The sequence below is a fragment of the Rutidosis leptorrhynchoides genome, chromosome 3 (genome assembly GCF_046630445.1).
Source record: "Rutidosis leptorrhynchoides isolate AG116_Rl617_1_P2 chromosome 3, CSIRO_AGI_Rlap_v1, whole genome shotgun sequence".
NCBI classification, from domain to species: domain Eukaryota; kingdom Viridiplantae; phylum Streptophyta; class Magnoliopsida; order Asterales; family Asteraceae; genus Rutidosis; species Rutidosis leptorrhynchoides.
In genome coordinates, this window is record NC_092335.1 from 108,037,792 (window position 1) to 108,059,613 (window position 21,822).

The window sequence follows — 21,822 nt, forward strand, 5'->3', positions numbered from 1 at the left end:
ATATTACTTATATATATATATTTGTATTTTTATAAAAGTAAACTAATATAGCGTTGAGCTTTGTTTAAAAAAGATTCCCTATGGAACGAACCGGACTTACTAAAAACTACACTACTGTACGATTAGGTACACTGCCTATAAGTGTTGTAGCAAGCTTTAAGTATATCCATTCTATAAATAAATAAATATCTTGTGTAAAATTGTAGCATATTTAATAGTATTTTCCTGCTAAAATTAATAAGCTATTTCGTATACACCTCGCGAAACATCACTATCTCAAAAGATTGAAATAGGAAAAGTAAAGATTAGTCTTAACTTTTGACAGAGTCAGGGTTGAATTTAGAAAATAAGATGCGTCTTAGATTTTGACGTTGTTTTGCTTGAATTCCGGAATTCAAAGGATTTAAAGGGAAAATCCTGGAAATCTATAAGATCTGATTCTTCAGAATTTATGGAAATTAAGATCATTATAATTAAATGCGATCATCTGTCTTGATTGCATTGTCTGGTATTTTCACTATAAATAAACTTCTTCCATTTCATGATTTTCACCATTCCTATACTTTCTTCCTCCTTTCATACTTCCAAAATATTGTGGAAATGCTCCATCCGGTTCTGATTCTTGATATTTTCCTAACTATCGCATCTATCATTCTTTTTTTCTATTTACCGCTAGAGGAATCTATTCACTTCTACTATTACCTTGGGGTTATAGTATTTTTTTTCATTATCCAGTGCCTTTATATTGCTATTCGCATTGATGTACACGGTTTGTAACTTATGTGTTGTTATCGGGCTTTATATTCTCCCTTATATTTCGAAGTCTCTTCTTCTATTTTCTATAATTATTGTCATCCACAGTTAATGCTCTCTCTTATTTGCTGCGATTTATACCCCTTTTCTATTTCGGAGCTCCATGCTTTTGTTTTCTTTTCGCAAGTAATGGTCCAGAATTCGTAAGTATGGAATTTCGAATGAACTTAATGTTCTAAACAAGAAAGAACGAAGTCACACGATTTGATTTGTCAAATTACCTGAATCACTGAGAATAGAACTATCAAGAATATACTTTCTTGAAATGTTCAGAAGTTAAGCAGAATAAAAAAGTTATGTAACATGGCACATGATGACGTTATGATCTGTGAATCATCACGTTCCAATTAGAAACTCAGCATGACTTACTGTAATATAATCACATTGATCAAGTGTCATTATATTATACTAACTCATGCATCAGTTCCCAACATTACTTCAATAACATTCATATTTTTAAGCTCGAAAGTTTACAGAATATAGAAACTAACAGTTTCTATATGATGTAATACTGATAGCACGAAGAGATTAATGTTTTCAGATAAGAATAGTTATGAAAATATCTTCAGGAATATGGAGGATATTTATAATGAAAGACACGATGATATCTTGGAATTTTCAAGTTCGATGGTTGATGAAGAAAGATTTTTTTCCCGCAAAATTTTAACATGACTTCGGAGCAAGATATTCTCTAAAGATTTCAACGAATTCAGAATTATCTGGATTCTTTGAATATAGGGTATGGTCCTTGTATTTGTCCTTGGTCTCCTTCGTGGTTAGCTCAATCTGTTTTCCAGTTCCAACTTTTCTGAGCTTTTCCCACATACTATTCTTTATCATTAAACTTCCGATGATTAGGGTCGTTTATAGTTTTTGTTGCTTCATTCAACTTTTCAAAATTCAGAGTATTGATTTGTAGACTGAGTGCTGTTCAGAATTTCAGAATTACATACCATAATTCTAAAAGATAAATGTTATACATATAAATGTTGATGTAGATATAATGTGCGTTTTCAAAGTACTGATTGCTGACTCCCGATAATTGGTATGGCAGTTCTCGTTACAAGATGCGGATGAGTATATGATAGGGTTTCAATGAATAAATATAATGATTTATCGGAGAGATTTAAACCAAGAAGCAACGAGGTTGCTGGTGCGTATACTGGTAATATGGTAGAATATGAAAGGTTTACCGGTAACAATAAAAGAGCACGCATATATATCAAGGTTATAATAAGGTTGTTTCGAACGAAAAATCGAAGTTGTCTTGCTGGAGCTGTGACAAAATTCGCTACTTTGAAAAGAGGTTATCAAGTTATTTTGGGTAATAATAACACTAAGGAATTAGCACAACTACGTGTTAAACGTTAACTCAGTTTCCGAGAGTTTTTCAGATGCATAACTATATGCATCAATCTTTTCTTTCGTAGATGAAGTGCGGTTGGTTCATTTTCTCGATTGAGGTGTTTTTCAAAATGATGAAAGGTTTGAACGCAGAATGTAATCGTGATGATACAAATGGGGTTTAAAATGAAATCAAGTGGCAAACTTGAAGAATTATTTAGTTTCATATGTTATAATCAATATTTTAATTTATTTTAATTGTCCAATGTTAGTCCTCAGTTGATAGTCCACAGTTATAAATTCAATAATTCATATATAGTTTATAATATTCGAATTAAATAATACGTTTCGTGACCAGTGTACATGTCTCAGACTCGATCACAACTCAAAGTATATATATTATTGTAGAATCAACCTCAACCCTGTATAGAGAACTCGATCATTACTGCATATAGAATGTCTATGATTATTTCAAATAATATATATATATATATATATATATATATATATATATATATATATATATATATATGCGACGATATGATATGTCAAAACCTTGTATACGTGTACTGATATTTAAATGTGTAAATAACAGTATTTAAATGACGATAAATAAAGTGCGTAAAATAAATAACAGAAATTAAATGACGATAAATAGAATTGCGAGAATTAAAATTGCGATAAATAAAATGCGATAAATAAATTACTATAAATAAATTGCGATAAATAAAATGTAATACAAAATTAACAGTTAGCTAGGAACAGTTAGCTAGGATTTCGTTAGCGTGGATTCTTAACAAAATTTCTCATAGTTAATTTGTTTGTTTCTAACAAATTTTATTTTGTCAAATGTTTTCTTCATTATGCCACTTGTTGGATTCTGATAGGTCAAAATCCAAATATGAAATTGAATAAAAATGGTTATTCTGCGATGAACGGATACGTATATCAGTGGTTGTAAGTAGGATAGTAAATGACTGTTGAATCAGATTCGAAGAATGTACAGTGTAACTTATTAATGTGAAATCTAAATATTTCTCGGGTATTACCTACCCGTTAAAATATTCTCACCATTAACAGTTTGTACAAAAGAATTTTTAATTACAATCTTTATGAAAACATATATACATATATATTTTCTTCAGATGTAATCATGGATTTAATGAGTTAATATGATATTAATCTCATTTGATTTTCGGTTGGAACTAGAATGAATAATCTCTAAAACTTTAGAGATTACATAATCGCCGTGAAGAACGAAGATAATTGATGTAGAACGATACGTAGAACGAAGATTATATTCGAGGTACAGAATGTGCTATTGAGGCATATGATGTTGAAACTGGGTTTATTGGTGGTACTGTTGGTGCTGGTGATGTTGCTGAAGCTGGTAAGTTTTGCACCATATTCTCCAAATTGATTACTCGAGCGCGAAGTTCGTTGACTTCTTCTATTACTCCAGGATGATTGTCGGTCGGAACGAGCGGATGAATAAGGTTTAGAATTATGGATAGAGTATAATCGTGGCGAGATATTCGGGTAATGAGGGCAAAAATAGCATTTTGGATTGGTTCGCCGGTGAGTGCTTCAGGTTCTTCGCCAAGAGTGCAAGTTGGTGGATGGAAATGATCGCCTTATTCTCGTCTCCATCGGTTAAGTCGACTACGAACCCATCAGATGAATTGAGGATGGCTGATTTGGTTGAATCATTCTGGTGACGCTGCTTTCGGAGCTCGAGTGAAACTCCATATCGGAATAGCTATCGGAATCTGAGGACTCGATCTGGTTGAGGGATTCATTTCGTACGAGCAGATGAAGGATTTTCGATAAGAAATAGATTATAGGATGTAGATTAGTACCCTGCAATACATAATTTACATATGCATATATAATACTAAAATCCCATAAGTTACGGAGGAATCTACGGAACTGTCAGGCAAAGTTTACAGTAATAGATACGCTAAGATATGAATTTTTGTCTATACACTATTCATGCAATCAATGCAGTAAGATTTGTCTAGACTAAGAATGATAAGCAGGTAATTTTCGACACGAAATGATATGCAAAACTTTTGACATGCAGACACGGTCGAAGTCCAGACTCACTAATGCATCCTAACGACTTATCAGTTTGACACACTAATGCAGACCTGGTTCGCTAAGACCACCGCTCTGATACCAACTTTCATAACCCTTCCTAATCCATCTGGACGAAGTCCACGATTACAAACGATTCACAATAGTTGATTACATCGCGAGGTATTTGACCTCTATATGATACATTTACAAACATTGCATTCGTTTTTAAAAGATAAACTTTCTTTACATCAAAAATTTACAGGCATGCATACCATTTCATAATATCCACTATCCAACTATAATTGACTTAATAATAATCTTGATGAACTCAATGACTCGAATGCAACGTCTTTCGAAATATGCCATGAATGACTCAAAGTAATATCTTTAAAATGAACAAATGCACAGCGGAAGATTTCTTTCGTACATGAGAATAAACATGCTTTAAAGTGTCAACCAAAAGGTTGGTGAGTTCATTAGTTTAACATAAATAATCATTACATCCTTTTAATAGACCACAAAATTTTCATTTTCATTTCTCATAAATATACGTCTCATGCATAGAGACAAAAATATCATTCATATGGATTGAACACCTGGTAACCGACATTAACAAGATGCATATAAGAATATCCCCTATCATTCTGGGAAATCCTTCGGACATGATAAAAACAACATCGAAGTACTAAAGCATCCGGTACTTTGGATGGGGTTCGTCGGGCCCATAGATCTATTTTTAGGATTCGCGTCAATTAGTAGATCGGTTTACTAATTCTTAGGTTACCAAGTAAAAAGGGCATATTCGGCTTCGATCATTCAACCATATAATGTAGTTTCGATTACTTGTGTCTATTTCGTAAAACATTTATAAAAACAGCGCATGTATTCTCAGTCCCAAAAATATATATTGCAAAAGCATTTAAAAAGGGAGCAAATGAAACTCACAGTACTGTATTTCATAGTCATAATACATATGACGACAATGAACAATGCAGGGTTGGCCTCGGATTCACGAACCTATATCATTTGTATATTCATTAATACATATATTCATAATCGAACATGTATTTATATTATTATTAGTGACTTAATTTTTATATTAATATCTTTTATATATTTCCTTATTTAATTAAATGTATTCATTTTGTATATAAAAAAATGTTAATATAATTAAGGTATGTATAATAAATAAATAAATAAATATATATATATATATATATATATATATATATATATATATATATATATATATATATATATATATATATATATATATATATATATATAACAATCATTTGATGAAACCATTAATTATAATAATATGAAAATAATATTTGTAACGATAAAAATGGTGTAAATGATAATAATGATTATGATACTTGTGACTGTGATAATAATAATTATTATTATTATAATTCCAATATCGATTATAGTATTAGTAATAATAATACAATACTAATAGTACTAATAATAATAATATTAGTAATGATAATACTAATAGTTTTTAAGTGATAATACTAATAATAATAATGATAATATCATAAGTTACCTTAATAATAATAATAATATAGTTAATAATAATAATCAACACAATAATAGTAGTGATGGTAAATGTAATAATAATGGTAATAAATATAAATAATAACATTATAATAATGATAATAATAATATCAATAATATTTATAATATCTAATGGTAACAATTCTAATAATAATAATAATAATACTAAATTGATAAGTTTACTACTAATAATAATATTGTTAATATTTATATTAATAATAATGATGGTTATAATACTTATACCTATGATAATAGTATTGATAATTTTAACACTAATAATAATAATAATAATAATAATAATAATAATAATAATAATAATAATAATAATAATAATAATAATAATAATAATAATAATAATGATAATAACAACAATAACAATAATAATAATAATAATAATAATAATATTAATAATATTAATAAATGATAAATAATAATAATAATAATAATAATAATAATAATAATAATAATAATAATAATAATAATAATAATAATAATAATAATAATAAGTGTATACCCTTAGGAGTCTTTTCAAAAAGAAAGTTTGCCAAGAACCGGATTCAAACCCGAGACCCCTTGCTAACCCTCAAACACTCTCGACCGTTGGGCTATTGCCCATTTTCTGAAGTAAAGTCCCAATTAATTTTATTTATCAATCGACTGTTTTCACCCATATTCTTCGTTCAATCATCGACCAGAGATTCCAACACAGAATCAAACAACGATTTGAGTCTTGAATCTTAATTATAATTGACCTTTACTGATTACTTGTTCATTTAAACAAAAAAAAATTATATAACCAAATTATAAAGCCTGTGCTCGTCGCAGGTTCATAAATAAAAGAAAATTTGATAAAGAGATTGAGATCATTTTAGCTCAAACTTCCTACATAAACTATGTTAGAAATCATTCCTATAATCTTCTTGGACCATCAATTTTACTGAAGAGATCAATACAAATTCGAATTTTGCAAAAAACGATTCAGTTAACTTTTTAGACATAACTTTGACTCCCAAAATTTGAATTCGATAGTAAAAATTAGAGATTGAGATTTTGCAGAAAGCTTGAGCAATAGATTCCTAACATAACTACATTAATGGATTTTTAAAACTGATTCAATTTTTGATTCTTGCCATAAAGTAGAAAATACAGAGGACCGAAGAGAGAAGAAAAAAAATATGTATCTGTTTTGTTTTGATCGATTACAGAAGATAAGGTATCCTAATATGCAGTCGACCATTCCAACAGATTAATCCAAAAAAATTAAAAGTGGAAAATGAAAGGTAAAAAAATTTTGTACGATTGATTCTGCTATCTTTATATTTTTGTTTGTTTCTTTTAAAGTTTTGTAATAAATGTAATTAATTAATAAATCTATTATTAATAATAATAATTATAATAAAAATGAATTATAATAATACTAATAATTATATTTATAATAATAATAATCAAAATTTCTAATAATACTCTTAATAATATTAATGTTATCAAATAAAAAAAATGATATTAATAATATTATCAATGATAATATTGAATTGTACCATTTTCTAAAAATAATTAAGATGATAATGATAGTAATAATTTATAATAATAATAATAATTATTAATAATAATGATATTCAATAATAATACTAATATTTATCAAAATGACTAAAATTATAATTACTAACTATCATAGTAATGATTTTAACAATGATAACTATATTATTAATAATAATAACTTGACAATTTTTATGTAACAATTTTATAAAATAACTTTTAAGTATAAATATTAATAATAATAATAATAATAATAATAATAATAATAATAATAATAATAATAATGAATGTAATAATAATCTTATTATAACCATAATTAACTTGTAATTTTATTTAATATATTTATATTATATATTATATGAATGTATCTATTGAATATTTAATATTTATATATTTTATAAATGTTACAATATAATAGTTATTAATAGAATTCTTTTATATATATATATATATATATATATATATATATATATATATCTTATTTTAAAATACAACTTTATTATGTCATTTATTATTTTACAATTTAGTTCTTACAATTAAATCATATATTATTTCAAATCATATTTCAAATTAATATTGTATATTCCTATATGTATTTATTTTCAATTAGTGGTTCGTGAATCGTCGAGCACAGTCAAAGGTAATTGCATAAATGAAAACACTTCAAAATATATGAGATTCAACAATACAGACTTTGATTATCGTGTCGAAACTTATAAGATTAAGTTTAAATTTGGTCGGAAATTCCCGGGTAATCACATGGTCTACCAGCACAAGGTAGTCAGTGTTCTTCAATTAGCACAGGATGTATACTCAGCAATTCAATAATATCAAGTGACTCAGTAATGAAGAACCAGCATAGCTGGAATGCAGCTCACTACACAAAACAGCTATACTCCATTACAAGCATAGTAGTTTCCTGAGTGGTCTACATCAATTGTACTATTCAACAGAATTCAAAGACAAAGTTGAACAGGAAAGGACACGCGTCGGCGGCTGACAAGTGACCTTACAAGACCACGTAGGAATGCAGAAGTTTAACGCATGTGCAGACATGTGCTATACTTTGTCAATGCCTATGGAACACAACATTCTATTTGTTTAAATAAATAGAGGTGCCAAACCGAATTGGGGTGTTCCTGCAAATAGCTACCAAAGAGGAAAGAGAAGAGCACGCTCTCTGATGCACTTATTCTCACAAGTACAGACATCCTATGTACCAGTGGACAATGGAACAATTACACAGATAAAAGGACTACTATAAATTGTTGTATCCACTATTGTAACAACTAGTGGTGTGGGTTTTTATATATTAGAGTCCAAAACGTGTAATAGCTTTAAGTTTATCCTCATAGCTATACTTAGGTAAATCTGTATCAACCAACTATTATTCTGCCAAGGATAGTTGTAATTCTTTGTGATTTATACAATAAGAAAAATTACCTTTGACTCTATTTAAATCACATGCTTGAATACTAAATTGTGATTAATTGATAAGTTAATTCAAAGAAATTGTATTTACCCCCCCTACAATACTCCTGTTGTTAATCAAGGGACCAACAATTAAGATTAATATTATTATTATTAATCGTATTATTAGTAGTAGTATTATTATATACATAAAATACTACGATGAGGTTATGAGCGAGTTATTTCTAAAAGGGTTTTCAAGCGGGATAGAACTAAGGAAATTATGGGTTAAATCTATGGAGGTTATGGGTATTGTTCGGGGGTATTGCTCGTGAGTCAAATCTAGTGTTTATCATCTCCGTCGCGTCTACGTACTTTCCTGCAATATTGAATCACAATATTGATACGTGAGCATTCATATCTTATCTTTTATATATTAATAGTGTATCCCTGACTACCGCTCGAGTAAATATGTTTATGCATGCTTGTATGCTTAATTTCGTCGTTAAATACTTTATGATAAATCATGAATTTAATACATATACTACTAAGATAAGGTATATGATATGCATGTCGTTGGAAAGCTGGCGAAAAATTAATAACTTTTCATTTAGAAAGCGTATGGTTTCGATGAACGGATTAAAAGATATAGTCAACTGAATTATCATAATATTATTAAAATGATTATTATTATTATTACTATCGTCGTTATTATCGTCGTTATTATTATCTAATAAATATTATTATTATTATTATTATTATTATTATCATTATCATTATTAATATAAGTACTATCATTAAAAAATTTATTATTATTATTACTATCATTATTATCACTAAGGTTATTATTTTTATTAATATTATTTTTATCATTATTATTATTATTATTAAAAGTATCATTTATATTAAAACTATCATTTTTAATAAAATTATCTTTTTAATAGAAATATCATTGTTATTATGAAATATCATTATTATTATCATTTTAGTATTATTATTATTATTATTAAAAATTATCATTTTGAATAAAATTATTATTTTTATATAAAATATTATTTTATTATAGTTAATATTAAAAAGTATCGTTATTATTAAAATTATCATGATTAAAATTATCATTTTATTATAATTAATATCATCATTAGTAAATAAATAATGTTATTATTATTATTAGTAAAATAATAATTATTATTATTATTATCACAAAATAATACAACTCTTACTCATTATTATTATTATCAATATTATTTTATCAAATATGTGATACAAAAATATTTTTACCACACGTAATATAATTACATTAATAATACATACCACTATATTTTTATGATATTGAGTGAACTATATAAATTTTATTAATTGAGATATATAAAAGTATATTTTTATTATATATAAATTTTAATATAAATTTTTATTTATTAATAAATGACTTGTATTACTTACTCTAATAAAATCTGATAAATATATTTAAATATATAAAACGAGTATATTTAAGTTATATAATAAACATGTATAGATTTTTGGAAGTCATTTTGGGTCAAGTTGACTTTTGTTGACTTTTGCATATCGGTCTCGAGCATTAGGATTGTGATACACTACGACTTGACCTAAATTATTAGACAGATATTGACCAACATATAAATATATATACTTAATATAGATTCGTGAATCTGAGGCCAACCCTTGTACTTGTTCAGTGCCGTCATTTGTATTATTGCTACAAAATACAGTATCGTGAGTTCATTTGATCCCTTTTTATTAAATGTTTTTGCAATATATATTTTTGGGACTGAGAATACATGAAATGCTTTTATAAATGTTTGACAAGATAGACACAAGTAAAACATTCCTCTAATGAATTAGTTGAACGTTATAATTGCCACTAATTGACGTGAATATTTCCCCCTGTTTATTATAGCTTGGTAACCTAAGAATTAGTTGGACGTTATAATTTCCACTAATTGACGCGAATCCTAAAGGTAGCTACCGGGTTTAACACCCCCACCCAGAATGTTCACTAGACAGTAGAGCTAGTGGGCTTGGTGTTTAGTACTTCGAGGTTTATATATTTATACATACGAGAGGTTTTGTTTTGGGGATATTATTTATGGGCATTAAATGTTAAGGTCGGTTACCAAGCAAAGATTATGTATAGAGAGAATGATTTTGTACACAGGTTATGTATATGTTATTTTGTACACGAGATATGTGTACGGTTATTAAAAATTGCGAGGCAACCTACGGGGGAGAAAAGAATACGAACCTACTATGCTAAGCATTATTGAAAATGGTTTCGTACACGAGATAGGTGTACTGTATTTAAATCTTGTGGTCTATCAAAATTACTGAATCTTATGGTTTTATGATAAACTTATGAACTCACCAACCTTTTGGTTGACACTTTTAAACATGTTTATTCTCAGGTATTAAAGAAATCTTCCGCTGTGCATTTGCTCATTTTAAAGATATTACTTGGAGTCATTCATGGCATATTTCAAAAGACGTTGCATTCGAGTCGTTGAGTTCAACAAGATAATTATTAAGTCATTTATAGTTTGGATATATTATGAAATGGTATGCATGCCTGTCAACTTTCGATGAAATGAAAGTTTGTCTTTTAAAAATGAATGCAATGTTTGTAAAATGTATCATATAGAGGTCAAATACCTCGCAATGAAATCAATTATTATGTAACGTTTATAATCAATATGAACGGGGCATTTCAGTTGGTATCAGAGCGGTGGTCTTAGCGAACCAGGTCTTGCATTAGTGTTTCTAACGGATAGTTATTAAGATGCATTAGTGAGTCTGGACTTCGACGATAGCTGCATGTCAAGAAGTTTTGCTTATCATTTCTTGTCGGAAATTACATGCTTATCATTCTAAGTCTAGACACATCTTACTGCATTGATTGCATGAATAGTGTATAGACAAAATTCATATCTTAGCGTATCTCCTAATTCATATCTTAGCGTATCTGTTACTATAAACTTTGCCTTACATATTCCGTAAATTTCTCTGTAATCTACGAAATCTTTTGTTCTATATATATATATATATATATATATATATATATATATATATATATATATATATATATATATATATATATATATATATATATATATTCTATGTAATTAGAATACCATCCGATAGCCGGAAATCATTTCATATCGAAAAATCCTTTATTCAATCGTACGAAATGGAACTCGCCACTAGTTCAAGTTCTTCGGATTCTGATATGGAGTTCCACTCGAGCTCCGAAAGCAGTGTGACCGGAATGGATCAGCCAATTAACCATCATCTATTCTTGATGAATTGGGGATGGGTTCGTAGCTTACTTAATCATTGGAGACAAGAAGAAGGCGATCCCTTCCATCCACCACACTTCCTCTTGGCGAAAAACCTGAAGCACTTACCGGCGAACATGTTCGAAACACCATTTTCCCTCTCGTTTCCAGAGTATCTCGTCACGATTATATAGTATCTCAAATTCTGAATCTTATTCGTCCGCTCGTCCGAACCGACAATCATTCCGGTGTAATAGAAGAAGTAAACGAGCTTCGTGCTCGAGTAGTGGCTTTGGAGAATATGGTGCAAAGGTTACGAGCACCAGCAGCATCACTGGCATCAACAGTACCACCATCATCAACATCAACAGTACCATTACCACCAACAACAATAACATCCGCATCACAATCTGTCCCACGAGCATCAACGTCATACGCACCATAGATACCAAGGAGTACCAACAACAACAAATGATGAAGTATTGATTCATCACTTCATTGAAGAAATATTCTGCAGAGAATATGTAGTTTCTAAAAGTTTTAGAGATTACTTATTCTAATTCTAACGTAAATCAATTGAGTGAATAGAAATGATAGAAGTAAGAGTAGAAACCCTGACAAGTATAGTGCATAACTTACAAACTAGACTTGTTATACAAATAGCACCAGCAATACCGTCAGCATCACCAGCACCGTCAGTGCCGTCAGCATCGTCAGCACCAGCAACACCTACAACATCACAAGCACCGCCAGTTCCATAATCACCGCGGACATCATCACTAATCAACAACGAGTATATTGTATCAACGAGTTATGAAGTATTAACTCATTCCTTATGAAGAATTTATATGTATATCTTATATATATAAATTTTGAAATCATAATAAATCTTTTTGTACTAAGCTATTACGTGTGAATCTTAACTGATAGGTATAACTCGGTTAATTCATGTTACTAATATGCTATGATGTACATCTTTCGTTAACGATTTTACAATCGTTAACTGTAATCTCTGCTTCAACTTAATAGATTTCATTTCATAATAACCCAGGAGTATTACTCAAATACAAGTTTGATTTTACACCTTCATTTTCGATGTACTCGAAACTTTCTAGAAAATATCATTCATATCTTGCAAAGTTCACAAGAATTCTACGAGCACCAACATCATTTACCGAGGAAATATTAATAAAAATGAATAATGAAGTATTGATTCATAATTTCATTTACGTTAAAGAGATAATCCGCGAAGATTACAAAATTTCTAAAGTTTTAGAGATTATTCATTTCTAGTTCCAGCCGAAAATTAGATGAGTTTAATTTAATATTAACTCATTAAATCTATATTACATCTGAAGAAGATATACATACATATATATTTTCATAAAGACTGTAATAAAATTCTTTTGTACAAAATATTACTTGTGAATTTTTTTTTAACGGGTAGGTAATACCCGAGAAATACTTAGATTTCACATTAATATGTTACACTGTACATTCTTCGATTTTGATTCAGCAAATCATCAACTATACTCATTACTTTCACAACGATATACATTCTTTCATAGAAATCAGAACAACCATTCTCATTCAAATCCAATTACATATTCTGATTTTAATATATCAGAATCCAAATCGAGATATAACTGATATCATCACTCTTAGATTTCTACATCTTTCAAAGCTATACTTTGACTTCAAAACTGTAGTGACCCGAACTTTTCCATGTTTATATATATTAATTGAGATTGATATTTACATGATTAAATGTTTTCAACATGTTAAGCAATCAAACTTTTTAAGACTTGATTAATTGAAATATGTTTCATATAGACAATTGACCACCCAAGTTGACCGGCGATTCACGAACGTTAAAACTTGTAAAAACGACATGACGATATATATATGGATATACAAATGGTTAACATGAGATTATGATAAGTAAGTATCTCCATAAGTATATTAACAATGAGTTATATACATATAAACAAGACTACTAACTTAAGGATTTCGAAACGAGACATATATGTAACGATTATCGTTGTAACGACATTTAAATGTATATATATCATATTAAGATATATTAATATATCATAATATCATAATAATATAATAATTTAACATCTTATTAGATATAATAAACAATGGGTTAACAACATTAATTGAGATCGTTAACTTAAAGGTTTCAAAACAACACTTACATGTAACGACTAACGATGACTTAACGACTCAGTTAAAATGTATATACATGTAGTGTATTTAGATGTATTAAAATACTTTTGGAAGACTTCAAGACATATATCAAAACACTCATACTTAACGAAAATGGTTACAGTTACTTTCCCATTCTTTTCTTTCATCAAGAATTCTAGTCGTATTCTTACCCGTATTATACACAGCTTCAAAACGTACTTACTATGGGTATATACCAATAGGAACTAGCATGGGATTCCACTCTTGATTATGTCATGTATGACTAATCAATTTTAACTTCTACCATGAGCTAGTCAACTAACTAGAACTCCTTTTAACCCCACTCACCACTCACCAATTACCACTCATCATTCACTCCATTTCACTTCCAACTCTCTTTCTAATTCTCTCTCAACACACACACACACACACACACACACTATTATGAATGTATTTTTCCAGTAGTTAATCATCATCTTCATCAAAAATCACTTCAAGAATCAAGCTATAATCATCATAGGAAGAACACTTCAAGAACACTTCAAAAATCCCTTCAAGTTTACTAATTTACTTCCAAGCTTTCTAATCCATTCCAAGTAATCATCTAAGATCAAGAAACCTTTGTTATATACAGTAGGTTATCTTTATTATTCAAGGTAATATTCATATTCAAACTTTGATTCAATTTCTATAACTATAAACTATCTTAATTCGAGTAAAAATCTTACTTGAACTTGTTTTTTGTGTCATGATCCTACTTCAAGAACTTTCAAGCCATCCAAGATCCTTTGAAGCTAGATCATTTCTTGTCACTTCCAGTAGGTTTACCTACTAAACTTGAGGTAGTAATGATGTTCATATCATCATTCGATTCATATATATAAAACTATCTTATTCGAAGGTTTAAACTCGTAATCACTAGAACATAGTTTAGTTAATTCTAAACTTGTTCGCAAACAAAAGTTAATCCTTCTAACTTGACTTTTAAAATTAACTACACACATGTTCTATATCTATATGATATGCTAACTTAATGATTTAAAACCTGGAAACACGAAAAACACCGTAAAACCGGATTTACGCCGTCGTAGTAACACCGCGGGCTGTTTTAGGTTAGTTAATTAAAAACTATGATAAACTTTGATTTAAAAGTTGTTATTCTGAGAAAATGATTTTTATTATGAACATTAAACTATATCCAAAAATTATGGTTAAACTCAAAGTGGAAGTATGTTTTCTAAAATGGTCATCTAGACGTCGTTCTTTCGACTGAAATGACTACCTTTACAAAAACGACTTGTAACTTATTTTTCCGACAATAAACCTATACTTTTTCTGTTTAGATTCATAAAATAGAGTTCAATATGAAACCATAGCAATTTGATTCACTCAAAACGGATTTAAAATGAAGAAGTTATGGGTAAAACAAGATTGGATAATTTTTCTCATTTTAGCTACGTGAAAATTGGTAACAAATCTATTCCAACCATAACTTAATCAACTTGTATTGTATATTATGAAATCTTGAGATACCATAGACACGTATACAATGTTTCGACCTATCATGTCGACACATCTATATATATTTCGGAACAACCATAGACACTCTATATGTGAATGTTGGAGTTAGCTATACAGGGTTGAGGTTGATTCCAAAATATATATAGTTTGAGTTGTGATCAATACTGAGATACGTATACACTGGGTCGTGGATTGATTCAAGATAATATTTATCGATTTATTTCTGTACATCTAACTGTGGACAACTAGTTGTAGGTTACTAACGAGGACAGCTGACTTAATAAACTTAAAACATCAAAATATATTAAAAGTGTTGTAAATATATTTTGAACATACTTTGATATATATGTATATATTGTTATAGGTTCGTGAATCAACCAGTGGCCAAGTCTTACTTCCCGACGAAGTAAAAATCTGTGAAAGTGAGTTATAGTCCCACTTTTAAAATCTAATATTTTTAGGATGAGAATACATGCAGGTTTTATAAATGATTTACAAAATAGACACAAGTACGTGAAACTACATTCTATGGTTGAATTATCAAAATCGAATATGCCCCTTTTTATTAAGTCTGGTAATCTAAGAATTAGGAAACAGACACCCTAATTGACGCGAATCCTAAAGATAGATCTATTGGGCCTAACAAACCTCATCCAAAGTACCGGATGCTTTAGTACTTCAAAATTTATATCATATCCGAAGGGTGTCCCGGAATGATGGGGATATTCTTATATATGCATCTTGTTAGTGTCGGTTACCAGGTGTTCACCATATGAATGATTTTTATCTCTATGTATGGGATGTGTATTGAAATAAGAAATCTTGTGGTCTATTATTATGATTTGATATATATAGGTTAAACCTATAACTCACCAACATTTTTGTTGACGTTTTAAGCATGTTTATTCGCAGGTGATTATTAAGAGCTTCCGCTGTCGCATACTTAAATAAGGACGAGATTTGGAGTCCATGCTTGTATGATATTGTGTTAAAACTGCATTCAAGAAACTTATTTTGTTGTAACATATTTGTATTGTAAACCATTATGTAATGGTCGTGTGTAAACAGGATATTTTAGATTATCATTATTTGATAATCTACGTAAAGCTTTTTAAACCTTTATTGATGAAATAAAGGTTATGGTTTGTTTTAAAATGAATGCAGTCTTTGAAAAACGTCTCATATAGAGGTCAAAACCTCGCAACGAAATCAATTAATATGGAACGTTTTTAATCAATAAGAACGGGACATTTCAGTTGGTATCAGAGCGTTGGTCTTAGAGAACCAGAATTTTGCATTAGTGTGTCTTATCGAGTTTATTAGGATGCATTAGTGAGTTTGGACTTCGACCGTGTTTACTTGAAAAATGATTGCTTAACAAATTTTGTTGGAAACTATATATTTTTAACATGTGAATATTATGTGATATATTAATCTCTTAACGCGTTTGATATTATGTGATAGATGTCTACCTCTAGAACAAGTCCCATTGACTCACCTAATAATAATGAAGAGTCAAATGTAAATTGGAATGATTCGTGGACTGATTCACAAGTTCCCGAAGAGGAACCGGAAGAAGAGTCGGAACCGGAAGAAGGATCGGAACCGGATGAAGAATCGGAACTGGATGAAGAAATAGAACCGGTGGGGGAAATAATAAAACGGTTAAGTAAAAGAAAATCCTCAACCAACCGACCAAGGTTAATTATGGTCAATGGTGTTTCCGCCAAGGAAGCAAAATATTGGGAGGATTACCAATTCTCCGATGAATCGGATTCCGACGAGAATTCCGATGATGTTATAGAAATTACCCCAACTGAATTTAAAAAGGCAAAAGAAAATAATAAGGGAAAGGGCATAAAAATAGAGAAATCTAATTCCAACCCCGATGAACTTTATATGTATCGTCAACCCCCGAAGTCCTTAAGTTGTAATAATGACCCGGGAACCTCTAAACCACCAGGTTTTTCTAAACCAATGTGGATAACGACGGATCGTATTAGGGGAACATCATATATCCCTAGAAACTTGGCAAAACGAACCAAAACCGAAGAAGAAGAAACAAGCGAGTCGGAATAAGATAGTTGTATTCGTGTGGTGTAATATATGTAATATAGTGTGCTTATGCTTTATGATATATGTAAAAATTGCTTGTATTAATAAGTATTTTTTTTATGAATCTAACTCTTGTCTATTTTACAGTATAAAAACACAAAATGGATAGACAACCCAATATTTTAAGAGACCTACCCGGAGACATGATTGATGAAATCTTGTCTAGAGTCGGTCAGAATTCTTCGGCACAACTATTTAAGGCGAGATCAGTTTGTAAGACATTTGAAGAACGTTCCAAGAATGCCTTGGTTTATAAAAGGCTTTCGTTCGAAAGATGGGGGATATCACATTGGAAAATCCATAAGTTACGATGTGTTTACTTTGACGCATATATTGCGGGGAACCCAAATGCTATTTTACGCAATGGGTTAAGAAATTATTTTGACTCAATATATCCAAATATTGGACTTCGTGATTTAGAAAAAGCGGATAACATGCAACATAAAGAAGCATGTTATGCTTACGGATTAGTAATGTTCGCTTCTCACCAAAGTAAGAACAAGAACATCGGCCTACAACTATTAAACAAAACATTCCCACAAGTGACGGAGTCGGTAATTGGGGTAAGAAATGAGGTTTTTAGATTGTTACGGGACTGTTGGACATTACGTAACCCTCGTCCCTTTGACGACGTTACAACACGCTGTCTTATCAACGGCCATAACGATTATGTTCCACAAGACCAAGGATGGGAAGTAGTCCTAGTAAAACCAGAATGCATGACTTGTTTCTGGACGTATGAATTACATGTCTTTATTGCCTTTGCTGAACGACTTGTGTACTAGCTAGAATTATCTTCACAACTATCTTGTATCAAAGTTATTGTGTGCTATATTTCATGCTTTATGTAAAATAAGCGGTATTGTAAGTTTGTAAAATATTGTATAAAAGTTTGAACGCGAAATATTATTATAATCAGTTTTTCATATAGAATTGTAGTAGTTGAATTGTATATTAGCTACTAAGTATGAACTTAACGGGTAGGTACTACCCGAATTTAAACTTATAAAATGCTAATATGAAGAAAAAGCTTTTATAAATGAGTTCATATTATGCTACGAAATACTATTAACTACTCTTAATATTCTGTATGATTAACTTGTTCCATTTAACTATTTTGAAGGAAATGGCACCGACTACTCGACACACCGTGAATATGAATGAAGAGGAATTCCGTACTTTTCTAGCTTCAAACATAGCCGCAGTACAGGCTGCGCTACATACCAACAATAACCTTGGATCTAGCAGTATAGGAAATCGTGTAGGATGCACCTACAAAGAATTCACTGCCTGCAAACCTTTGGAATTTGATGGAACCGAAGGACCGATCGGATTGAAATGGTGGACCGAGAAGGTTGAATCGGTGTTTGCCATAAGTAAGTGTACTGAAGAGGACAAAGTGAAGTACGCTACGCATACCTTCACAGGTTCTGCGTTAACATGGTGGAATACCTATCTAGAGCAAGTGGGACAAGACGATGCGTACGCACTACCGTGGTCAGCATTCAAGCACTTGATGAACGAGAAGTACCGTCCCAGAACCGAGGTCAATAAGCTCAAGACAGAACTTAGAGGGTTACGAACCCAAGGATTTGATATTACCACGTACGAAAGACGATTCACAGAATTGTGCCTATTGTGTCCGGGAGCATTCGAAGATGAGGAAGAGAAGATCGACGCGTTTGTGAAAGGATTACCGGAAAGAATCCAAGAAGATATAAGTTCACACGAGCCCGCCTCCATACAACAGGCATGTAGAATGGCTCACAAACTAGTGAACCAGATTGAAGAAAGAATTAAAGAACAGACTGCTGAAGAGGCCAATGTGAAGCAAGTCAAAAGAAAGTGAGAGGAAAACGGTGATAAGAATCACCAATACAACAACAACAGCAATTACAACAATAATCGCAACAATTATCCCAACAATCGCAACATCAATCGCAACTACAACAAACGGCCCAACAACAACAACAACAACAACAACAGCAACTACAACAATCATCCCAACAACAATAATAACCGCAACAACAACAACAATCAGAAGCAGCTATGCCAAAGGTGTGAAAAGTATCACTCGGGGTTCTGTGAGATGACCCGTCCCAATCCATAAGGACGAATACAATAACATATGATTACATCGCGAGGTATTTGACCTCTATATGATACATTTTACAAACATTGCATTCGTTTTAAAAGAAAAGCTTTCATTTACATCGAAAGTTGACAGGCATGCATACCATTTCATAATATCCAAACTATAAATGACCTAATCTGTCATCTACTTAAATATAATCTTTAATGAACTTCAACGACTCGAATGCAACGTCTTTTGAAATATGTCATGAATGACTCCAAGTAATATCTTTAAAATCAGCTAATGCACAGCGGAAGATCTCTTTCAAACCTGAGAATAAACATGCTTTCAAGTGTCAACCAAAAGGTTGGTGAGTTCATTAGTTTATCATAATCATTTATTTTCATCATTTTTATAGACCACAAGAATTTCAATTCCAGTTCTCTTAAATATACGTCCCATGCATAGAGACAAAAATAATCATTCATATGGTGAACACCTGGTAACCGACATTAACTAGATACATATAAGAATATCCCCTATCATTCCGGGATCCTCCTTCGGACATGATATAAATTTCGAAGTACTAAAGCATCCGGTACTTTGGATGGGGTTTGTTAGGCCCAATAGATCTATCTTTAGGATTCGCGTCAATTAGGGTGTCTGTTCCCTAATTCTTAGATTACCAGACTTAATAAAAAGGGGCATATTCGATTTCGATAATTCAACCATAGAATGTAGTTTCACGTACTTGTGTCTATTTCGTAAAACATTTATAAAAGTTGCGCATGTAATCTCAGCCCAAAAATATAAAGGGTAAAAAGGCAAATGAAACTCACCATACTGTATTTTGTAGTAAAATACATATAACATCATTGAACAAGTGTAAGGTTGGCCTCGGATTCACGAACCTATATTAATTATATATATTTATATGTTGGTCAATATCCGTCTAATAATTTAGATTAAGTCATAGTGTACCACAATCCTAATGCTCGAGTCTAGTATACAAAGGTCGACAAAAATTGGTTTGACTCGAAATGACTTCAAAAAAATTTATAAATGATTATTATATAATTTAAATATCGTCGTTTTATATTTTAAAATATTTTTAAAAGATTTAATAGAGTAAATAATATAATTCATTTATTAATAATTTTATATTAAAATATATTTTCATATGTCTTAAGTAGTAAAATTTATAGAGTTCGTTTAATATCATAAAAATATTGCGATAGATTCTATTGAGGTAATTATATAATTTGTATCACATTTTTATTTGATAAAATAGCATTGGTAATAATAATAAGTAGAAGTCGTATTATTTTGTATTAATAATTATAATAATTAAGTGTTAATAATCTTAGTTTTAATTATAATAATACTAAGGAATATAAATATTATAATAATGATAACCCTAGTAACTATTTTAATGATAATAATAATAATAATAATACTAATTATAATTTTAATAACAATAATAATAATAATTATTAATGATAATACCTTTTACTTAGAATAATATTAATAATGATAATAATAATAATATTTAGTAAAAACTAGAACGACGATAATAATAATCATTTTTAATAACAATTCAAAAATTCAATTGACGATAACTTCTAATCCATCCGTCAAAACCATTTGGCATCTAAAGGAAAAGTTCATAATTTTTCGATAGCTTTCTAAGGACATGCATATCTTATACCTTATTTCATCCCTAGTATAACAACCTTTAAGATTCAACATAACTTATCTAAGGGTAATATCAAATATACAAGCATACACACTCCTATTTTCTCGAGCACTAGTCAGGGATACACTATTAATATATAAAAATTAATTTAAGAGTACTCACGTATCAATATTGAGATTCAATATTGCAGG